Here is a 22817-nt window from a genome sequence, read left to right on the forward strand (position 1 = left end):
CTCCTCCCCAACTTTTGCTTTCTCTGTCTCTCAAAATAAATAAATAAAGCTTTAAAAAAAAAAGAAAGAAAGAAAGAAAAAGAAAAGAAAAGGGAGCTTTGGCGGTGGGAGGCGGAGGGGGACCATGCAGAAGCCGGGACAAGGAGGAGGTAGGCAGAGACACCAGGAAGAGAGCAAAGGAATGGGGCAGGGCCGTGCCCACACCCTCTTGAGGGGCACATATAGGGTACACGTCTCTGGAGTGACATGTTATAACAGCACTCCATAGGATACGAACGTAGCGTCCCACGGCAATCTGACTGCACAACCTCAGATGCGTGCGTCCTCACCTTTTGGTCCCCAGCCTGGCAACCTCGAGCCTCCCTGGTAGGTTGGGGCCATGCCCCACCCCACCGATGACCCTTTGGAGATGCACGAGGGACACCGCAGAAGAGGGTCAGCACTGACCCCTGGAGTGAGGAATGGTGTTCCCCCCACCCCCCAACACACACCCCCGTCTTGGTCCCGGCCACATGGAGCCCTACACCACAACACAGCCTTGTTATGTTTAAGACCAGTAGGTGGGGATGTGTTATAAACTTGGCGGCAGAAAATGAGCTTTATTAGAATCCTAAGGATAACTCAGTGCTTGGCTGTAGGAGGCAAGGCCACGTTGGAACATGAGGGGAGGGCCTGGGGCCCTCGCTGGGGCAGCCTGGCTGGAACTGACGGACCCCAGGCCTGAGATTGGCAGTGAGTGCTCAGTGAGGCCGCAGAAACTGAGACCCTTAGAGGCACTAACTCCAACCCCTGCCACCCACCTAGGGCAGGGGGGCGGGTGGGGCGAGGGGAGGGCTCACCTTGCTGCCCTACACATGGTGATGTCCATCCCCAAACCGGTGACTGAAAAGGACCACACGGCCACCGCTGCAGCCCTCACGCAGATGAGGAAACGGACACTCAGAGAGGGACGGGGATTGGCCAAGGTCACCCTGCCAGTTTGTTCTGGAATCAGAACTAGCACCAGAGCCCAAAGGGAGTTCCTGGAGTGGCGGTCTGCTCCAGGCCACTTGGCAGGGATCCCACCGTCTCTGTTGCCGTCCCCCCAACCCCATCTCCCGGCTTTGTCCAAAGACGCGCTTCTGGCCTCAAGCCAGCCTCGAGTCCCAGCCAGTCGAGACAGCCAATCACCAGTGGCATTCACAGACCTCGCCAGGCACAACAGGGAACGTGGAGGGGTTCCGGACATGACCTTCAGCTCTCTTTCATGCGTCCAGTTGAAGAGATGAGAAAAAGGCCCAAATTCTGAAATTCAAGGTAGTTTGAAATCAGAATTCCCTAGGAGAAGGGAGGCGGGGTTCAGATCCTGAATTTGTCATCCACTTGCTGTGCAACCGCAGTGAAGCCATCTCCCTCTCTGAGTTTTTTCCTTCTCTGTCAATGAAGGGACAGTGTCCCCCACGCCCCCATCCACGTCTCTTGTTGTGATGGACAAGCCTGCTGTTTCGTCCCTTAACGTGTCTCTGCTCCGTGCGGTGCCTCCCTGCACAGATGCCCACATTAGATGCTAACAAGGGGATCACCTTCCCTCTCTCCGTTCCCTCCCCAGAGTTCTCCTTACTTCTTCCTTGGCGGTACTCAACACAGAATTTTAATAAGAGATTAATGAGCCAGGTGTGGTGGTTTTTTTTTTAAGAAAATGAATTTTTTTCTATTTTCCTACTCTTTTTACATGGAAAGGGGGCCTCCTTACCATCAATTCAGTCAGCTCTGCTGCCCTCCAGCTGTCCCCAAGGATGGGACACTGGTCTCTGGGAGGCCAGTGCAATAACAGGGCACAAGCCTCTCTGGGGACACAGGCAGAGAGGCCAGAAGTCCCCTTCTCCTTTCTTCTGTCCTGTTTGCCCCTTTCAGTCCCGCCTCCCCCCAGCCCCCCCATGCACACACCTCCACCCCAGGCTCTGGAGACAACCCAGCAGGATGTATGGGACGTTGGAAGCAATTACCTGGATTACTCAATGGTTGTTGCAGGAGAGAATGAATGCAAGAATGAATAATTCGGTGCCGGAAAAAGGTGGAAAAGGTAATTGAAGGAAATCCCTTTTGGCCTAAATTTTCTGCCTTTGGAAAGTTTTGCTTTTTTTTTCTTTTAATGTTGCATTTATTTTTGAAAGAGAGAGAGAGAGAGTGCAAGCCGGGGAGGGGCAGAGAGAGAGAGGGAGGCACGGGCTCCAGGCTCCGGGCTGTCAGCACAGAGCCGGACGACGTGGGGCTTGAACTCCGAGTGGCAAGATCATGACCTGAGCTGGTGTCGGACGCCCAAACCGACTGAGGCCCCCAGGCCCCCCTGGAAAGTTCTGCTTTGTATTAAACTTGAATCCTTCCTGCACTTTCTTGCTACATTCTCGCCCACACCTTCTTGGCCTGTGAGGATAGGCAACCCCTTACTCTCTTCTCTTGAGTGACTTTTCCTGTTCTGCCCACACGGGAGGCAGGGGGCAGGGCACATGCTTACTGGTGGAGTTTAGCAGCCTGTCTTCACTTCCTAGGTCCCTACCTCAGGGCCCTCAGAGCTGGGGAGTGATATGCCCAGGGTCAGCTGGGTAAACAGGACAACACTCAAAATAGTTGAGCTTTTCAAAGGCATCTTTCTCCAAGAAGCCAGGTCTGAATGGCATCAGACCCTAGAGAGCAGTCCCCTGGCAGCCGGGACACCCTTAACCCTGAACCCTTGCCCAGGCACCCAGTCCCAGAGGTGGCCAATCCTTAAACAGAGTGAGTCACAGTCGCACTGAGTGACAACCTCCCTGCTTTTCTGAGGGACAAAAGGAGAAGAGGGAAAATGGTTTCTACCCCCCGGGAGTGCCCAGTATGACAAGGGGCGTCATGGTCTCGTGCCAGAGAAGCCCCAGTCCAATGAAGGAGGCACAGCCCAAGCCCTCAGAGATGGCCTTTGTCCCCTTGCACGGTGAGGGTCTGACGGAGAGAGACAAGATGACCACCTTCACCCAGAAGCGCGGGGCCCCACCTTGCAGACCTCCTCCTCCACTCCCCGCCGCCCCCAGGGCTGTTGGAGAGCATGGCTCTGGGCCAGAAGCGAGTGTGTTTTGGGTGGATTGATACAGACGATGCAGCAGACTTGTCACGGCAGGAGAATGGTGTCACGGGCAGCTCGCGGCCCAGGCTCACGCTCGCATGTGCACCCACATGGTCATGGGCACACCCAGACATGCTTGAGAGATCAGGCAGCCCTTTGGGGTTCAGGTCCACAAGCTCATCTGAGTTCCACGGCAGCGGCGGGGCGAAGGCAGCGCTTGCGATCCCCATTTTACAGATGGCAAAACTGAGCCTCCACAGAATCCTCACCACACCAGCTCTACTTTCTAACCCTGAACAGGGAAGTCTTCTTTGCCGTACCTGTCTGTCTCTCACAGGGAATAAGCACGGACATGGACAGACAGACACGTGGGCTCCCTCATCTCGAGCTCCTCTCCCCTTACTCTCTAGACCTCTTTCAGTCCCTTGAATGAATGTTCTTTTCCGTGCCAGAGCCTCTGGACATGCTGTTCCCTCTGACCAGAACACCCTTCCATAGCCATCTCCTGCTCAGCCTTCAGGCCAGAGTCTAACCACACTTCCTCTTGGAAGCCCACCCTGATTCTCAGGTGGGCAAAGACCCACTGCCTTCTTCAGCTCCTTGCCGATTTGCCGTGCGCGTAACTGTGCTGTGTGGCCTCCCGGCTGGCCGTAAGCATGAGTGGACCTGGAAAGTGGGTGGCCTCTTCCCGGCCGCTGTATTCCCGTGGTCTGCTGGGAGGTCTGGGACAAAATAGGCGTTTGGTGATTTGTCAGATGAGTCCGTGCACATACCTGTGTACATACACATCTTCCCCGTCACTCCGTGAGTGTTCAGTCGGTGCTTACTGTGGGCCAGGCGCCGTTCAAGGTACTTGTCTTAATTTAACAAAAATCCCTGCACTCATGGGGGCTGTGTTCTTGTGGAAGGTGGTGAGGCACGCAGACAGCAAGTAATAAATATACTGTATTAAATAAGGGAATTATATGTTAGAAGGCAAAAGGGGCTATAAGGAAAATAAAAAAGGTAGGGTATGGGGAATTGGGTGTGTGTGTGTGTGTGTGTGTGTGTGTGTGTTTTGGGAGGGGTTGTGCAGTATAAAATGAATGCTCACTTGATAAAGTGTCATTAAGCACACTTGAAGGAGGTAGGTAGGAAGCAAACGAAGCAAGTACGGGAATATTACAGAGGGCAGGCCCTAGGGCAGGAGTGAGCTTGACCATTCAGATTCAGCAAGGAGGCGAGACTGGGCTGCACAACAATGCGGGATGAGGACAGCTGCGGCAGACGGGTGGCTCTTGTAGGAACATTGACTTGTAGGCTCAGGGAAATGGGGAGCCATAGCAGGGTTTGGAGCAGGGGTGACCTGGGCTGCAGGCTTGCAGAGCCCCAGAACCTGTGGGGTCGGTGCCGCAGGGAGGGACCTCTGTGTGCTCCCTTTGGCCCATTGACCCTCACAGTCCCGGCTGTGGCTGACTTTCTGGCTGCCCCACAGCCACCCCACCGGGGGCAGGCCCAGGGTGCGGAGGGGGCAGGCTGCAGCAGAGACGATCCAAGCATTGGCAAAGCTGATTTCCAGACCCGCCCGGCCGAGGAGCCGTGGGGCTGTCCGGCCCTCCTCTGATGGGCTCGGACCTCTGGAACTGCAGCCCTGGATGCTTCCACGGCCTCTTCTTGCCAGGCCCCCACCATCGCCTCCGTGATGGATGCCGGATGCCAGTATCTTCATCTCAGCTGGGGCATTTGGGATGCTAAGTTAGCTGCAGTTTATGTCACAGATTCTGATTTTGTTTTAACTAATTATCATCCCTTACCAAAAAAAAAAAAAAAAAAAAAAAAAAAAAAAAAAAAAAACCCACTCCAGCGGTCAGGCGGATTATAGGCACTTGCTTGGACAGAGATCTTCTAGACCACTCTGATTTGGGAAGGAAGACAGCCAGGATGTGTCCCGGCTCTGTGTTCCAGGAAAGCAAAACCCAATTTCCCTGGATCCCTGAACACCCTCCAGTGACTCCAGATTACCTGTTGCTTTGACCTCTCTCTCTGTGTCCCTGTTTTATGTCCGCAAGAGCTGAGCTGGTGGCCCCTCCTTCCACCACCAGCCCCCTGCCACCCGCATGACCTCTGCAGCCCACGCCCCTTAGGCAGGGAGGCGACCTGCCCCCCGGGGTGGGTGTTGGGGGACCGCACTCTCCCGGGCCCTGCCCCTCCTGGGGAGAGAGAAGTGGTAGGAGGCCTTTGTCCAATAGGAAAGAACTCTTGGATTGAAAATAGGAAAAATTACCATTTTCTCAGCTGCCAACACAGCAGAGAAATGATCTCAATTTTCTGTGGCTGTTCTCGGCAGGAGGAACACTGCCAGCCGCCTGCCCCATGCATGAGAGGTCTGAAATGCTGGAGGGAGGAGGCAGGAGCCGGGGGAGGTAGTGGAGTGAGATGCGGCGGGGGGACTGGCATAGGGCAGAGGCCTGCAGCCCTCCTCCAGCGCGGCCCCCACTGACCACAAGCCAGTGTCAGAGGAGCTGTTGAATTATCTAACTGCCTCGCTCATCACTTCTGTTAACTGAGTACCTACCAAATGCCACTCCCTGAGCTGGGCACCAGGAATTGTCCCCGGGGAGCCAGGAGTAGACTTTGGTCCATTTTGTTTTAGCCCTGATGCCCACAGCTCTCCTCCCCTGCCCTCACTTTTTCCCTGTGCTTGACTCTAAAACCAACCTGCCCGGCGTCGTCACTTCCTGTGTGACTTCAGGCAAAGCCACTGAACCACTTCGTGCCTCGGTTTCCTCATCTGCAAATGATTATAAAAGTACCCAACTTGTAGGGTTGTTATGGTTCGATAAATGAGTCATTGTTTCATGTCAGATGTTAAGAATAGTGACTTGGGGGCTCCTGGGTGGCTCAGGTGGTTCAGCGTCCGACTTCAGCTCAGGTCATGATCTCACGGTTCGTGAGTTCGAGCCCCGAGTCGGGTTCTGTGCTGACAGCTCAGAGCCTGGAGCCTGCTTCGGATTCTGTATCTCCCTCTCTGTCTCTCTTTCTGCCCCTCCCCCGCTCACACTCTCTCTCTCTCTCTCTCTCTCTCTCTCTCTCTCAAAAATAAATAAACATAAAAAAAATAGTGCCTTTGGGGCACCTGGGTGGCTCAGTCAATTAAGCATCCGACTCTTGATTTTGGCTCAGGTCATGATCTCATGGTTCATGAGATTGAGGCCTGCTTTGGGCTCTGCGCTGACAGCACGAAGCCTGTTTGGGGTTCTCTCCCTCCCTCTCTCCCTCTCCCCTAGCCTGCTCGCACACAAAGGCTCTCTCTCTCAAAATAAATAATTAAACATTTTAAAAAAATAGTGCCCGCCCATACCAAGTGCCAAAACTGAAGGTTGTCAATGTCATTGTTGTTACTATGAAGAAAATACGGTGCCTGTCCCAAGCGGGGCTTCTAACGGGGTGCCCTGAGCAAATGAACCATGTCTGCACAGACTGTGATAAAATGCAGTCGTAGGTTGTCGGGAGGGATAAAGTCGTAGGTTGTGGAGGGAGAACTCTCATAACTATTCAAGAGGTCAGGGGAGGCTTCACGGAGGAAGTGCCGCCCCTGAAGACCAATCAGTCAGCATCTACTGTGTGTCTGATACCCTAGGGAAGACAGAAATGCAGGGCAAAAATGGTTGCTGGCCTACAATTCAGTCCAGCGAGGGAGAGCCAAGCTGCCTGGGAAGGAGGAGCAGGATAGGCAGACTAAATGCAGGGTATATGGTTGGGAATTCTTTACCTGGATGATCTTTAGAGATCTCTCAGAGCTTTGACTCCATGTTCCATTGAGTGCTGGGGAGCTACTGAGTGCTCTGGAGTGAGGGAGTGACACGATCAAAGCAGGGTTCTCAGCAATGAGTTGGTTGGGGGCAGTCTGCAGATTGGAGCAGTGCTGAAGAACGCTGTTGGGTGAGGGGTCTTGGGAAGGATGGTAAGTGACCCTAGCTGTCCTAAGAGGTACCACCATATGGCAAGGAGCCCAGCCGTAGAACCAGAGAGACAGATCTGAGTGCTGGCTCTGCCATTCTTCCATGGCCTGACTTCTTTCTACTCCTTGGTTTCCACCTGTGAGACCTGATGGCAAATGTGAGGTACAGAGCCTGCAGCGTAAGGCTCAGTGTTTGGAACTATCTTGATTATTTTAGCAGCTAAAGCCCACGGAAGAAAGGGCACTTTAGCCCACAGCCATTTATGACCCCTGGGAGGTGGGGGGGGGAGTAGGGGGGTAGTCAGGAGTCCTGGAGAAAGTGGCTGGGTAGGAGGAAAGAGGCAAGATCACCCTCAGTATTTTCAGCAAAAGCCCAGCCTCCCCCTGTTTCCCACCTCCACTAGCAGCCAGGGCCAAGGGGACAGATCCCAGGGGTCCCTGCCAGCTTTGGGCTCCAGGGAACTCTCAGACGAAGCCCTGTCAGGTCAGAGAATGGGGGTGGGTTTTCAAGTCGTGCAAATGTAGGTTGGCATCTCAGCCCTTGCCTCGGTGCAGCCGGGTGACCCAGAAGCCTCGGCTTCCCCCTCTGCAGAATGGGAATAATAGCATCATCTCTCTTGAGCTGGGCTGCTGCAAGGGTGTAAGGGTGGATGTGCCTGGAACAGGAGCCGTGAGCCTGCCGGAGGGCTCAGCCCAGTAAATGTGGTAGGTTCTGTTTGTTTCTTCCCTCTCTTGCCTGGAGCCAGGCCTCGCTGCTGGGAAGCATGGTTAAGACAGTGCCAAAGACTTCCCGGAGATCTGTTTTCTGGTGGTTGGGTTTTTTCATTTCGTTTTGTTTGGGGTCTTATTTTTCTTACCCTTATGCCTCCTAGCAACATGCTGCCTGTTTGAAACACAGCAGTGGCCAGCAGCCGGCCCCTCGCCCTCCCTCCATTCCTCTTCCTTTCCCTTCCCAGGAAAGCCACCACCCGTGTCAGCCCCCGTTCCCAGTGCCTCTCCAGCCTGGGGCCAGGGGAGGCGTTCCTGGGTCCCGCAGCCGGCCCCGTGGCACTGCCTGGGTCTCACTGGGCCGGTGAGGCTGTGGCTTCCTGATATTCGCATTGCATTCTCGGCAGGTCTGCTCGGTGACCAGAAATGGGGTCTGGGGTTATAGACGCGGAGCCAGGGAGGTTCCCAAAACACGTGCTCTGATGCGTCCTGCAGCCCAAAGCACACGGAGACCCTGGTCCCAGAGCTGCCTCCTCCCCGTCCTCCGGCTCAGATTGCCCGTCTGCAAACAAAGAAAAGCAAATCCGTCCTGTAGGGGCGTTGAGGGCAGGGTAACCGAGGTTATGCACCCTGCCAGCACAGTCAGAACTCAGTACAGGTCACGGTAACCATTTCTTATTCATCGTGAGCCCCTAGGAGTGCCCTCAGGGCCCCGGTCTTGCCAGCCTCCCACCAAATCTTCTTCTGCCTCTGGGCTGTCTCAGCCAACCACCGGCCTCAGACACAGCCTTCTTCCCACTGGAGTTCATTCTCTTTGTCTCTGAAATCGGGGCTGCTATACTGGGTCCCTGAAATCAGGGCTGCTATATTGGACCATTGCTGCCCAATGGAAATATACCACATGTGGAAGGTACATTTTCCTAGTAATCACGCAAGAAAACAGTGAAAAGAAACAGGAGAAATGATTTTGAACATACTCTAACTGATATATTCAAAAGGTTGTCATTTCAACATGTAATCAGCACAAAAGTTAGTGAGGAATTATTTTACATTGTTGGTTTTTTTTTTCTAATTTTATGTTAAATCTTCAAAAGCCCCTGTGTCTAACTCTTACACATCGCGATCCCAACCAGCCGCGTTTCAGTGGCTCAGTAGCGAAGCCTAGAGAGTAGCCACCACCCTGGACGGTGCAGGGATAGATGCTCCCCAAGGACCTTACCAAGTTCTCCCCTGGGAGGTTCCTTGGGGAGCCCTGGAGTCAGCCCCCTGGGACTGATGAGCTGGGCCACTGTCCTTTCCACAGTCCTTGGAGATTCCCTGCCCACGTGGAGTCGACTCAGTTCCGCCCCAGCCCTGGGGTGATACGTGGGGGACCTGGAGACACATCCATGCAGGGCCCGGCAGCTCCCGGCGGCTTCCCCTTCCCGCTCTACTGGGAGATCCTGTAAACCACACGTCACACCAAGTCCCTCTCCGGCTCAGAGCCCTCCACCTCACTGAGAGTGGAGGCCAAAGTCCTTACTGTGGCTGACAAGGCTGGCACGATCTGTCACTTTTCCCGACAATACCTCTCTGACCGGATCTTCCTTCTCAGCCACTTGGCCCCCACCACACTGTCCTCTGCTGTCCTCATACACGCCAGGCACAGAGCCTCGGGGACTTGGCCCTTGCTGTCCCCCATCTGGCCTTTTCCCCCCAGATAAGGATGACTCATGCCCCCACGCCCTTCAGGCCTCCACTCAAGTGCATGCTGCGGGAGTGCCCCTCCCTGGCCATCCCCTATCCAAACTGGCCCTGCCCACACCTCCCTCTGCCCCCCACTGTTTCCCTTCACCGACAGGTCATGTAGTCACGTGTCTGCTTGTTCATAGACTGACACGCCCTTGGAATGGAAGCTCCTGAGAACAGGAGCCACATCTCTTTTGTTCCCTGCTATATTCCCAGCACCTGGCTCGGGGCCGGCACAGGAGAGACGCTCAGTACAAATTTGTGGAAGGAAAGAATTAAAAGCTTGCTTCTTTCTCTCCTCTCACCTTTCTCCCCAGGGAGCCACTGGGAAGAGAGATCTAGGAGTTAAATGGGTGACAGAGACCAGAGGGAAGTAATTTCTTCCTCCCTGCCTCCCTCCCTCCCTTCCTGCCTGCTTTCCTTCCTTCCTCCCTCCTTTCTCCCTCCCTCCTCCCTCCCTTCCTTCTTTCTTTCCTTCCTTCCTCTTTACCTCCCTTCCTCCTTCCTTCCTTCCTCCTTCCTTCCTTCCTTCCTCCTTCCTTCCTTCCTTCCTCCTTCCTTCCTTCCTTCCTTCCTTCCTCCTTCCTTCCTTCCTTCCTTCCTCCCTTCCTTCCTTCCTTCCTTCCTCCCTCCCTCCCTTCCTGCCTGCTTTCCTTCCTTCCTCCCTCCTTTCTCCCTCCCTCCTCCCTCCCTTCCTTCTTTCTTTTCTTCCTTCCTTCCTCTCTACCTTCCTTCCTCCTTCCTTCCTTCCTTCCTCCTTCCTCCTTCCTTCCTTCCTTCCTTCCTTCCTTCCTTCCTTCCCACACTCATCTGCCACATCCTAACTTGGTGGTCTTACGAAAATTACTTCACTGCACTGTGGCTCAGTTTCCACATCTATAAAATGGGAGAATAAGGGCACTGGTCCCATAGGGTTGTTGGGGTGAATAAACACCTTAATGCCAGTAATGTGCTCAGAGCAGCGCCTGGCTCGTAGTAAGTGCTCAGTAAACGGTAGCTCCAGTTTTACTCTGCACACATTTTTGAACACCTACTCCGCGCCTACTGTGACAAGCAGTGGTCATGCGCAGGGAAGACGTGTTCACCAGCTGATGTGGGACAAGGGCGGAAACCTCCAGTGCCGCAGAATCGGTGCCAGGGCGGTAGAGGTGCCGGTGACTTTGGAGACGGGCAGGGTGTGGCTTCCCGTCATTTTGCAACAACCGCTCTCAAAGGCTATGCAAACTGGTGACTTGAGCTCCGGTAACAACAACTGGGGCGGCCATTCTGTGCAGAGTCTTGCCCGCCCAGTGACTGCGGCATGCTCGAGAGAGTACAGCAAAGCGGTTCGAGAACCCCGTTATGAACAACACCCACCTCTTAGATCATGGGGTCCGATGGGCTCATGTACATAAAGGAGCCAGCACTGCCTGGATGCAGAGTGTAGACCAGAGAGACCAGACCTATTATTACCCTGGCTATTGATGTACTGGCCAGAGGGAAGGCAGACAGTGTGAATCTCCCTGCACACAGCGCCCTGCCTGCAGCTGGCACTCTGTCAGTGCGTGTTGAATTCACGGAAAGCAGGTGTCCTCTGATGTCCTACCTGCACCGTGGCACAGAAGGGCCGCTCATTGGGGTGAGATACTTAAGGTCAGAGAAGCTTGGGTCAGGGAAACTAGATGGGAGCTACGTGCCCCTCTCATGCCTCCCATCCATATTTGAAAGATAGGGACACTAAGGTCCAGAAAGGGACAAATCTTGGCCCAGCTCACACAGCGGTCTGTGATGGCAAAGCCACACCTAAGACCCAGGTCCCTGATGCCCAGCCCAGTGGGCTTGCCAGGTGTCTTCGGAGGTTTTGCATGAGGGCGTTGGAGGGGAGGGCGTGGCCAGCAATCACTGGAGGAAGCCGGTTGGTCAGTCGCAGATCAGGGTAACCCCGCCATCTCCGGCTTCCCCCACGGCTGTATCTGGGGGGTAGGTCTCAGCGGGCATGGTGTTTACACCGAGTAACCAGATTCCATCTCCAATAATCACATCACAAACAGCATGAAATGCGAACTGTGAGGAAGGCTTTGCTAAATGTGCAACCGGTTTTCTGATTTTCCCTCCGCTCGCGCCCCGCCCCCACTTCTCTCGCCGCCGAATCGCACGCCCGCACATGGATGCACACATACGTGACCTGCATTCTCCAGACACCCAATTCAGGCCTCTGATCCCAGCCCAGCCAAGGTCACTTAGGTCCTTGTTCGGGAGAGCAGTTTCCCCTGTCTGGGGGGCTGGGCAGGAGGAGGGGGTGTTTGAAGGTCAGGTTCTCATCCCTCAAGTTCGCCACCGTTTCCTACCGAGACCAAGAGTGTGGTACCCTGGGCAGTTCAAAAGTGGCTACCACACTATCACCTCATCACAGGTAAGCCCAGCTTGTGAAATTGGCAATCCTGATCCCCATTGCATGGACGAGGAAACTGAGGCTCAGAGAAGGGACGTGACTGGTCCAGGTCGTAGAAGGGGAAGGCTGCCTTTGCCTCTTGAGAACTGTCGTCTGCTCCCCCTGGGCCCCATCTCCTGAGTCTCTTGGTCCAGGCCCAAGGCCCCGCCTCTTGCCCCAATATCAGAGGAAGAGTCACACCCGTTCAGCTTGGTCCCAGAGCCATCAACTCACCCATGCAGGTGCCCCAGTTACAAAAGGGGAAACCAAGGCATACATCCACTGGTGCTGGCTCCCCTCCTCATGTGTCACATCTCTTCGCCCACCATATACTCCCCATCCATCCATTTCCTGGGTCCCTGGCTGCTGCTACCCCAGCCTTGAGAGATTTGTCAGAGAGGGACCCTGCAGGCCCCCTCCCCCTCCCCACACCCCTCAGAATCCAGATTCTCCTTCTTGGCAACCCTGCAAAGCTGATCTGCATAAAACCATCCCCGGGCCCTGCCTTTAAAAGTCTTCATCTTTTCTCTTCTCCCTAAACGGCCCCTAAATGATTTCTGTAAATTGCTCTAAGTAGCTCAAAAAAAAAAAAAAAAAAAAAAAGAAATAATAATAACTCAGCAAGTGGCTGCCTGACCAGAATGTGGATGGCTCTCCTGTCTGGCCACAGCTCCCAGCTCCTTCAGGCCCAGCACCCAGGCACAGGGCCCTCTGCTCCTTAACCCAGGAAGGGGTGGCACTGCCTCTGGACCCCGCCTTGCCTCCTCCTTCAGGCAGGAGCATCCCCCATCAGACAGGAAGATCCCTGGGACACTGACATTCTCCCTTCCCCTTCCCCCACCCCTCCAGCCTGTGGACCCACCAAAGGCAGAGCTGTGCCTCCCTTCTCAGTCTGGGGCTCCTCCCCCATCAGACATGAGACTTTCCCAGGAGAGACTGCACCTGCCCGGTCAGGCAGGGGGTTCTCTCTGGGCAGGACTAACTCTCCTTGTTCTGCAACCAGCTGCCTTGTACAGCCTCATTTTCTTCACCCATGTTAGAAGCTTGGGCCCTGATTCTTAGACTGGGCTCCATTTCTATGACTCAGTCAAGCATGCACACATTCATTCATTCATTCATTCTACAAAGCTTTCCTAAATACCTCCTTCGTGCCAGACTGACTGGGCATGTGCCCTTCTGCAGAGTTGACTCCTTTATTGTGCTCCTATGAGCAGGACCCCCAGACATAGGCCTGGTTCTCCTGGGGGTAGAGTATCCAGCCAGAGGGGCAGCCGGGGCGGCATCCCTCATGGACATGAGCCCAGCCTCACCCCTTAGCCACCATGATGACCTCTTGGCCAAGGTGGACCAGAGAGGGGCCCCTCTTGGGGAGCAGAGGCCAGGGGTGGGAGGGAGGTGCTTCCAAGGAGACCCTGGCCTGCCCCCCGCTTCCCTCCATAAACTCTCCCCAAGCCCCCCACCCCCACCATCTCCTGGCCACAAGGGGCTGAGATCAGGGCCAGGAGACCTTGATCCTAGCAACCTAAGTCCTAAAATGGTGGCATGGACTTAAACAAGTCTCTTCTCCCTTCCGGGCATCAGTTTCCCTTTCTAAGAGGTGACAGAATTGGACTCCATGACCAGGGAAATACATAATCCATAATATATTATAATATGTAATATATATTGCCAGGGATATACATAATCTATAATGTATCATATACTATATATTACATATGATACGATTACTATAGGATGCAGTCAAAGCAGAGCTACTGGTTAAATGGAGAAGAGAGGTGCCCCCCCGCTGAGGGCTCATCTGCTCCACCCTCCCCTGCCACCCCAGGGCAGCCCTGGAGACACCCGAGGGAGCCCAGCTGGCAAGCTCTGGGCCTACTTAATCCATCCCTGAGGCCCCATCCACTCTGCCTTTGGGGGGGTCTGGCTAAAGCTGCCTGATTAGGGGCAGTCCTTCCACCTCTCTGGCCCCAGTTACCTGGGACCACACTCAGTTCCCCTGTGGGGTGAAGCCCATGAGAAGACTTTGGCTTTTGCCTGGGCCCCCAGCACCCCCTAGGGTCCCTGAAATGGGTCCAGCCTCCGGTTAGAAGTGCTGGCATGAGAGCTACTCAGAAGGTGGCAGGTGGGACTGGCCCCAGGACAGCCCCGTCCACCCCTGACAGGAGGCGGATTGTTCTAGATGGGATGAATCCTGTTTGTCACCCTCCCTGCACTCCCGGTGATGCGCAGAAGTTGAAAGGGGGAGAATAAACAGACACAGCCCTCTGCTTCCTCTCTGATTTAATTGGAACCCAATTAAGTGAGTAATTGTTACAAATGTGAAATCACCTTCCACCAACTTGGGGACGTGAGCCTATGCTCAGCCTCACCCTATGGGACCCAGGCAGGGACCCAGCCCTGGCCCAGCAGTGCAGGCTTTCCAGGGGCTGGGGAAGTGGTGACTCACAGAACTCCTGACCGCGCCCCCCAAAGCTGGGAGAGATGCGGGAGGATCCCGTCCAGCCCCTGCTGCCCGAGCACAGCCTCTGGCCTCCACCCTCTGGTGTCACATTTGACTGCCAAACTTGATTGACCCAGGATGTGGACTCCTCGCCCCAGTTCTCACAGACACTTGCTTGGTCCGAATGCAGGTGCGTGGAAGTGTCACCGTGGAGGCAGGGACGAAGGTCCCCAGAAGAATGGGGGTGAGGAGGGGTGAGGGGCAGGTGTGATGACAGTGTCTGTGGATTCAGGGGCAGGGAAAGAAGTAGAACAACTCAGGGAGCAGCTCTGAATCTTGGCTGCACATTCAGGAGTTTGTAGATAACTCCTGGTGTCTAGGGTCCCAACCCTAGTGATTCTGAGGCCACCAGCTTGGAGTGCGGCATGGGCTCCCCGGTGATTCTTCAGACTCACTACTGGGGCAAAAGGGGTCGGGGAGGAGTGAGACAACTGTCCCTTTCCAGGACCCACCCAGACCCACCCGCCTGGCGTGGCTGGGGAGGGGTCTGGGAACCTGCATCTTACAAAGCTTCCTAGAACCTAGATGATCCCGGTGGGGATGTCCCCATGCTGGGGTCCTCTGGGGAGGGGACACTTGGAGGGCCTGGGGGCCAGAGGCGCTGGGGTCCCTGGGGAAGAGGAGGAGGCTAGAAAAAGTGTTAAGGATGGGCCTATTTTTAAGTAATTTGAAGAGAAACTTTCTTTTGTTTTCTCTCTTCTCTTTCTCTCTCTCGAGTGATCCTGTTTCAGGACCCAGAACTCAAGGTGACACTCTTAGAACTGCTGTTCAGTTTCATTATACACATAGTAGGTACCCAATAAATATTTATTGAGAGGCCCCTGAGTGGCTCAGTTGGCTAAGCATCCGACTCTTGATTTCGGCTCGGGTCATGATCTCACAGTTCGTGAGTTTGAGCCCCCATCGGGCTCTGTGCCGACAGCGTGGAGCCTGCTTGAGATTCTTTCTCTCTCCCTCTCTGTCTCTGCCCGTCCCCCATGCTTGCTCATGCTTGCTCGCTCTCTCTCAAATAAAATTTTAAAAATATTTAATAAACACTTTATAGGCAAAATCTGTTGGGTGGGCTAGCCTGGGAATGTAACTGCTGTCAATGATACTGGCTTTATGGAGGAAGGCATTGAAATGTGTTTCTAATACCCAATTTCCAGCAAACTTTTGATGAGCAGCCATGTAGAAGCTGGTGTGTGTGTGTGTGTGTGTGTGTGTGTGTGTGTGTGAGGGAGAGAGAATATTCTGCTCCCAGTGAACCCAGCATGGACCTCACCCACCTTGGGGCCCACAGTGAGATGTGATATGGGTACCCGGATTGAACTCAGTGGGCATTTATGGAGATGGCAGAGAGGAGTGTGGTCAGAGGGAGGAGGGCCTGAGTGGTGGTTGAGGAGAAGGTCAGAGAAGGGCTGAGACATCCAGGACAGGCAGACGGGCAGGGGTTAGAGTGGCCAGCGCTGAGCTGGGGCCCGGGATGTGGCTGTGAAGGACACAGATGTCAGGGTCCTTTGCACACGGCGTCCTCCACCGGGGGGGGGGGCGGACGGGGTACAAGGACAGATCAAAGATTCCAAGTAGAAAAAATGGCTGGAGATGGGGAGCTGTGAAGGGGAGGCCATGAGGTCACAGGACCCCCGACCTGGAGCTTTAGCCCGGGTCCAGCTCACCGTGGGTCTCTAACAGTGTTTGCTGTGGGAAGAGAGAAGGGACAGTCCCCACCAGGGAGCAGGCAGAACCCAGGAAAAGTTGGAGTGGGGAGGAGTCTCCTTACTGCCTTCCCACGACACAGGATTTGGGCAGTGACAGCTGACCAGAGTCCTGGGAAGAGTGTCACCAAAGACCAAGGAGGGCTCTGGCTCACAACCTTCTAGGGGTTTGCAGGAGACCCCAACTTGACCATCACCCCAGCGTCGTTAAGGAATATGGTGGAAAGAAGAGAGAAGCAGAGCCTGGTCCAGAGGCCTGGCCAACAGTGTCCCTTCCCTGAGCCTCTAAAGTGCAAGAGTCAGGTAGCATCTCCAAGGAGGAATGACAGTCAGCCTACTGGCCATTGGTCCCCAGGGCATCGCTGTCACTCCAAGGGGCAGCCATTAAACTCAGAATGAGGGGCTTGGGAGAGCCCCCCAGCTGTCTGGGCTGCCGTATATCTGGGACCAGGCTGTCTTTCCTACAGCCAGGCTCAGCCCGGCAGGGTGCTCCAACCTCTGGCCCAAGGCTGTCTTTGTCCCCAAAGTCCCAGCCCTACTTCCTGCTGACAGAGAACTCCAGAGAAGCGGCCATTCACAGGAGAGGTGACCCTGATGGCCTTGGGGGAGGGGGCTATCCCTGACCACACAGGGTGACAGTGATTAAATGTACCAGCAGCTGGGCCATCCGGGCCCTCCCTGCTGCTAATTTGGGTCAATTAAGCCAATTTGTCTTTGTCGACTTGAAGTCCCTTCTCTGTAATGGCTGCGGTCCCTCTGGGGCTTCCAAGGGAGGAGGGAGCGGGAAAGGAAGGAGGAGGCAGTGCCCTGGCCTCGGTGGCCATTCTCCCATCCCCATCCCAAAGCCCCAGGCTCAGGGACATTCCTGAACCTTGTGACCCCTCCCATTGCACTGCCCAAGGGCCTCTGTGGCAGTCACCCCTGCAGGGGCCCCATAAGGTAGGTCAAGCAGGGTTAATTCCTGTCCCACAGATGAGCAATTAGGGGTCCTCCAGGGAGGAGATGACTCCAGGTTAGCGGAATAGAAAGATCTGAGCCAGGCATTCAAAGCCCAGTCCAGCGCTTCTCTCCCCAGGCCATTTGGACTTACAATTTCCTGAAGGCGCTCAGTCTGTGCTCCTGAGGCCCAGGGGAGCCCCCGCTGCCATGGTCCCTGAGAGGCTCCAAGGAACACAGTTTGGAAACCACTTCCCCGCTCTCTCAGGTTCCACCTTCCACAAGAAAAGGGAGGCAGGGACAAAAATCAGTGTCTCCAAAGCAAAGCCAGCTGCCTCCCTCCTTGGCCTCCCGGCCAAGGAGAGAACAGCCATCTTCTGGAAAGGGCGATAGTGCTGCCTGGAAGCTGGGCCCTGGGAGCGTCTGGACCTGGCCTCACCCACAAGAGGGGTGGGAGCAGCAGCACTTTAGGCAAGCACGGGGTCAGAGGCCAGATCCCCAGCCCGACATGCAGCTCCAGCTACCCGGCATCTCGTGAGGCCCCTTCGCTCCTCTGGGCCTTAGTTTACCCATCTGTAGCATTGCCGGACGCAAAGAGGAAATTGGGCTAGGACCCTATGGCTCTAGCATTTGACAAGTCCTCCTAGAGGGAGTGGAGGTCAAGGGGAAGGAAATGGAGTGCTCCCTCTCTGCTTCCATTCTGTCGAGGTGAGAGCAGTCCTGGAGGACTGGCAGGGAGGAGGGGGATCCAGAAGTTCACAGTGTCCCCTGAGGGCAGTGGCTGCTCAGATTTCATCCCCAGGGACCCAATCTGGGCCTAACACTCAGGGCAGAGGGAGGGCATCGGCCGGGGCAGTGGTTTCCGGGGGAGGCGGGCAGGAGAAGAGAATCTGGAAGGCGCCACAGGCAGGGTCAGCGTCCAGCACACAATGAGTCGAGCTCCCCGTTAAGCCCCTACCAGGTGGCTTCCTCAACCCATCTCATGACCAGAGTCACTTCCACCAAGGGCAGAGGGTGGGGGAGCACGTCCAAGTGGGATGGGGTAAGTGCACCGTCTGCAGAGAGATGAGAGTCCCCTCTCGGGAGACCTCCAGCTGCACAGGGCCACACAGTGGCTCGGCCTCCTTCGGGGAGTTCGTCCTGTAAGATGCGTCCCAGCCTAGGCTGGGCTCCCAGGAGAGGAGGAGGGCCAGATGGCCGGGGCGGGGCCCAGAGGGAGTTTGTTGGTGCTAAGTTCTTACGTGAAGTCATCTTTGTGGCTGCGTCTTGGCCGACGGGAGACGGGATGGGTGAGGGTCAGGTGCAGGACCGTGGCAAATGCGGGAGAGCCTCACCTCCCCGGCATCCTCTCCCGGGTCATTCCCTTTGAGGGAAAGCCAGTGCTGCATCTCAGATGTGTGTGACCTCAGGCCTCTATGATATCGGGGCCCCCAGGACAGGAGGCTAGGGCGACAGACTCACAGACCACCTGGAGCCTCGGGGCAGAGGCTTCAGGGCGGGAAGGGACCCAGGGAGGGGCCAGCTTAGCCTCTTCCTGTTGTTACTGGTGGGGAGACTGAGGCCCAGAGAGGTCACAGGGCCGGCACGCCTTGTAGACGTGCTCCGTGAAAGCCAGCCAACGACTCCCAGCCTTGGCCAAGTGTTGCCTTCGGGGTCCTATTTAATAAACCTCCACGCCATGGTAGGTGGGAAGAAGGGACGTATGCCGTGCCCACTCCTGCACAGGCATCCATTTGACAGGGGACACACAGGACAAGATGGGTGGCGGAGCTGAGCAGGCTTTGGCCTGGACCTTGGAGGGAGCCCTCAGGGGCCGTTCCTTCCCTGGGTGTGATCGGTGGCACTGTCCTCCTCCGGCCAGCTCTTTCCCCCGGGTGTCCCCATTTCCCCCGACCCTGCCTTCTCAGCCTCCTTGCAGCTTCTGTCCATGCCTGCCACTCTCAGCCATGTGCCCTGGTGGGCAGCCCTCCCCCTCGGCCGTCTCGGCCACGCTCAGATCCCTGGGCACCGGACCCAGCCATCATCCGTGTCTCCTCACACGGCTTCCTCACTCTGGTCACCCACCGAGCCTGGTCACCCCTGAGCCCTCCGTCATTCACTGCAACTGCCCTCCTTCCACCCAGAAGCCCAAGTGGGCAAACTGCCCACCATCTAGACCTCTCCCCCTCCTCCTCCTCCTCCCTCCCTCTCCTGGCCTTGGGTCTGGTTGACCGAGTTGCTTTAAAGTGACAGCAACAAACACTATATGTTAACCAGCTTGGATTTAAACAAAATTTTTTAAACAATAAGAAAAGAAAAGAAAAGAAAAGAAAAGAAAAGAAAAGAAAAGAAAAGGAGAGGGAAGGGGAGGGGAGGGGAGGGGAGGGGTGGACGGGAAGGGAAGGGAAGGGAAGGGAAGGGAAGGGAAGGGAAGGGAAGGGAAAGGAAGGGAAGAGAAGGGAAGGAAAGAGAAGGGAAGCAAAGAGAAAAAGTGACAGCTACCGTAGTTGTCACTTACTGGTGTTTACCCATTACCTGGCGTTTTTCTAAGGGGTTCGCACATATTAACTCATTTAATCCTCCCAATGACCCTCTCAGGCGGGTACCAGTACTATTTCCATTTTGCAGACAAGGAAGCGGGCCCAGAGAGGGTGGTAATTTACCCAAGGCCACACAGCAGCTGGTGAACGTGAAGCCAGGACCAGGCGCACATATGCCCTCGAGTCTGCGCCTCACAGTGGCTTCTCTGGGAAGGGCCTCTGCTTCCTCGCTGTCACCACCCCACTCGGGGCTCCACGTCTCTCTGCTGGACCGCTGCACCTGCGTCCGGTGTCCGGGGCGGACTTTCAAAATGAAAGTCTGACCGTGTCACCACCACCCTCCCACCTTTCCTAGTTGCCTATGTATGGGGTGGAGGGAATACAGGGTGGCACCCGAGGCCCTGATCTGGCCTTGCTCTTTCTCCTGTGCCATCACCCACCTCTCTGCCCTCTCCCCCTGAACACATGCCCTCAGGCTGCCCCCCCACCCAGATGGCCACTGGGGCCTGAACTCCCCAAGCCCCGCAGGTCCCACAGCGCCTCGCTGACCCGCCCATCCCTGACTCTTCCTGGCAAAATCCCGCTCACGGGCCCCAGCTGAGAGCCCTGCTGAGTCCCCGTCGGACTCCATTATTCCCTGCTCTGTGCACCCTCGGCAGCTTAGTTAGCTACCTGTGAGTCTGTCCCTCTTAGAATCCAGTTACGACCTCTCTGGGCCTCACCTGCACATGGAAAGCCTTTGAAGGACCAAATAAAGGAACGGATGCGTTTTCAGGAAGATCAAGTCCTGAGCCTAATGAGAGTGGTTTATTATTAATAACCGTCGCGAGCCTTTATTACTGAGCACGTATCTGTACCAGGCACCACACGCGGAGTTTGCTTCGTATCCTCACGGCACCCCCTTGAAGCATCCACTTTCACGGAGAGGTGGCTGAGGCTCAGCGAGGTTGAGTCGCTCGCTCAAGGTCACACAGCTGGAAAGAGGCAGGGCTGGGATTCAAAGCCAGGTTTCTCCGAGTCCAAACTTGAGCTGCAGAACCCCCCACCCCCACCCCTGCTTGCACTCCCGCTGCCCAGAACGGCCCAGAAAAATGGGGCAAGCCTGGAGGGGCCGTGCCTACATGGGCAGCACTGAGCAGGACGTGCCTGTCCTCTGCTGCCTGAAGAGCGGCTTGCATTTCCGTATGTAATCAGCCATGAAGTCCTAAGTGAGCAGACTCAGGTCCCTTGTCCCTGACTGTCACACGGGCAATTGGGGCCCTCAGAGCATGAACCATATGATGAGTGAGGGCTCAGCCCAGCTCCAGAACCACGTGGTTCTTCACAGCGGAGCCCAGCGAAGGTATCTCTTTTTAGAATAAGGGGTCGGGTCGGCTGTGCTTGGCACCCCCATCTCCGTAGCTACGCGGGACAGGAGGGGCTGCCCCTTTTAGGCGAGCTCCTATGGAGAGCCTTCCTTGGTCATCTAGAGCCAGCCTGCAGGAGGTGCCAGTAGCCCCCAAATATACCCCCAGCATCAGAACGGCCTGACCCCGTCCCGCTCTCCCACCTGGGCTGCAGACAGACAGGGAACTGCGCTGTGCCTCCAATAAGCCGTGGTCTCGTCCACTGGCAGAAGAAGGGCTGAGACGATCTTTCAAAGTCCCTCATCAGCACCAGGATTCCACACATCCAGGAAAGGCTATCAGTCAGCTATTGCCGTGACGATGCCGTGTAACAGACTTCCCCATCTGTCTTAAGGTGTGCCTATTTCTCGTGAGTCTGCCTGGCGTCTGGGGTTTGGCTATTCTAGACCGGGTTTGGCTGGCTGGACTCCAAGCCGCTGTTTGGACCCCGGGCTCTCCATGTCTCCCAACATCCTCTTTGGACCAGGTGCTACTTGAGGGCTTACTCTTCTTGTGATGGAAAGTCCCAGTCGTGCAAGCACATCTCAAGCGTCTATGTGCGTTTCCTTCGCTCAAATCTCACTAGCTAAAGCAAGTCCCGTGGCCAAGCTCCAGATCAGGAGCTGGGGAGGTATACCCCACCTACCACAAGGCCACGGCCGGGGCACAGCTGCACCGTACGGCTGCAGGACGTTGAAGAACTGAGACCAATAATTCCATCTGCCACCCAGGGAGAAAGTGAGCCAAGTCAGAGCCGGAAAGGGACCAAGAGATCACAGGCATAGAAACTGAGGCCCAGGGAGGGGATAGGACGTGACCAGGGAGGTGCGGGACCCAGTCTCATGCCCTTAGTTTGTGCTTGTGTTGGACGGACCGGACCACCTGGAGTGGGGAGCAGTGTCCACCCCAATCCCATGACCTCTCCTACCAAGCAGAGACATGACTGCTTCAGTTTCTCCAGCTGCAGTCCTATCTGCCCTCCCTGCCCGCGCCTGGCCTGCCGGAAAGACAGCACTGGGCCTCTTATCCCCTCTCTGCATCTCGCACTCACCCCTTCCCCCCCTCCTCCTTTCCTGTCCTTTCCTCCACCCTTCCACAGCAGACAGCAGTTCCTAAGAACGGTAGCCTCCCAGAATCTCATGGTTGGAAGGTCATCCAGGCCAACCCTCTGCCTGTGCGGTATCACCGATGGAGATCGTCAGCCTCAGGTGGCTGGGATCCTTCTGGGGATGGGGAGCTCACTACCCCCACAAGGCAGTCCTTTCTGTTATTGGGCAGCTCCGACCCCAAGAAATTCCCAACTCATTTTTAGTTCCAAGTCTTCCTCCCCCCCCCCCCCACCAAATTCCATTCACTGATCTTAGTTCAATATTTAGGAAAACATACATGCCAGCCGGGATCTGGGGATACAGAGACGAGAGTCTGCCCACGTGTCCAAGGGGCTGCAGTCCACATGGGAGGCAGACAAGGGTACAGGGTGACAGGCATTTGGGTGGGAGGAATCATGGTTGTCCTTGCGAGACGTCCTCACCTTCCTGGAGCGTCAGGACATCTTGTCCTCTTCCCCAGGGCATCTTGAGACGCTCTGGTGTGAGCAAAGACTGTTGAGAATGTGACTCTGTTATCTCCCTTCTGGTTGCTTCCTCTCGGAAATGAGCAGCGACGCGGGGCCCTGAGAACGACCAGGGGGCATTAGGCCCACAGAGGAGTTTGAGCAGATCTCTTTAGCAGAGATCGGGAAGCAGGTGGCCTTAGCATGGAAGAGAATGTCATCTGCTCTTATATGGCCCCTCCCAGAATCTGAGGGCTGCAGGGAACCTCAAAAATGTCTAGTTGAATATCCATCTGGGTGCTTGGAGTCAGGAGGGGTAGGCACACTAAAGATGGACACAGAAGCCACTGTTCCCCCATCCGGCCC

The sequence above is a fragment of the Lynx rufus genome, unplaced genomic scaffold (assembly GCF_022079265.1).
Source record: "Lynx rufus isolate CCGP_SWC_20201006 ecotype Redwood Valley unplaced genomic scaffold, mLynRuf1.p SCAF_18, whole genome shotgun sequence".
NCBI classification, from domain to species: domain Eukaryota; kingdom Metazoa; phylum Chordata; class Mammalia; order Carnivora; family Felidae; genus Lynx; species Lynx rufus.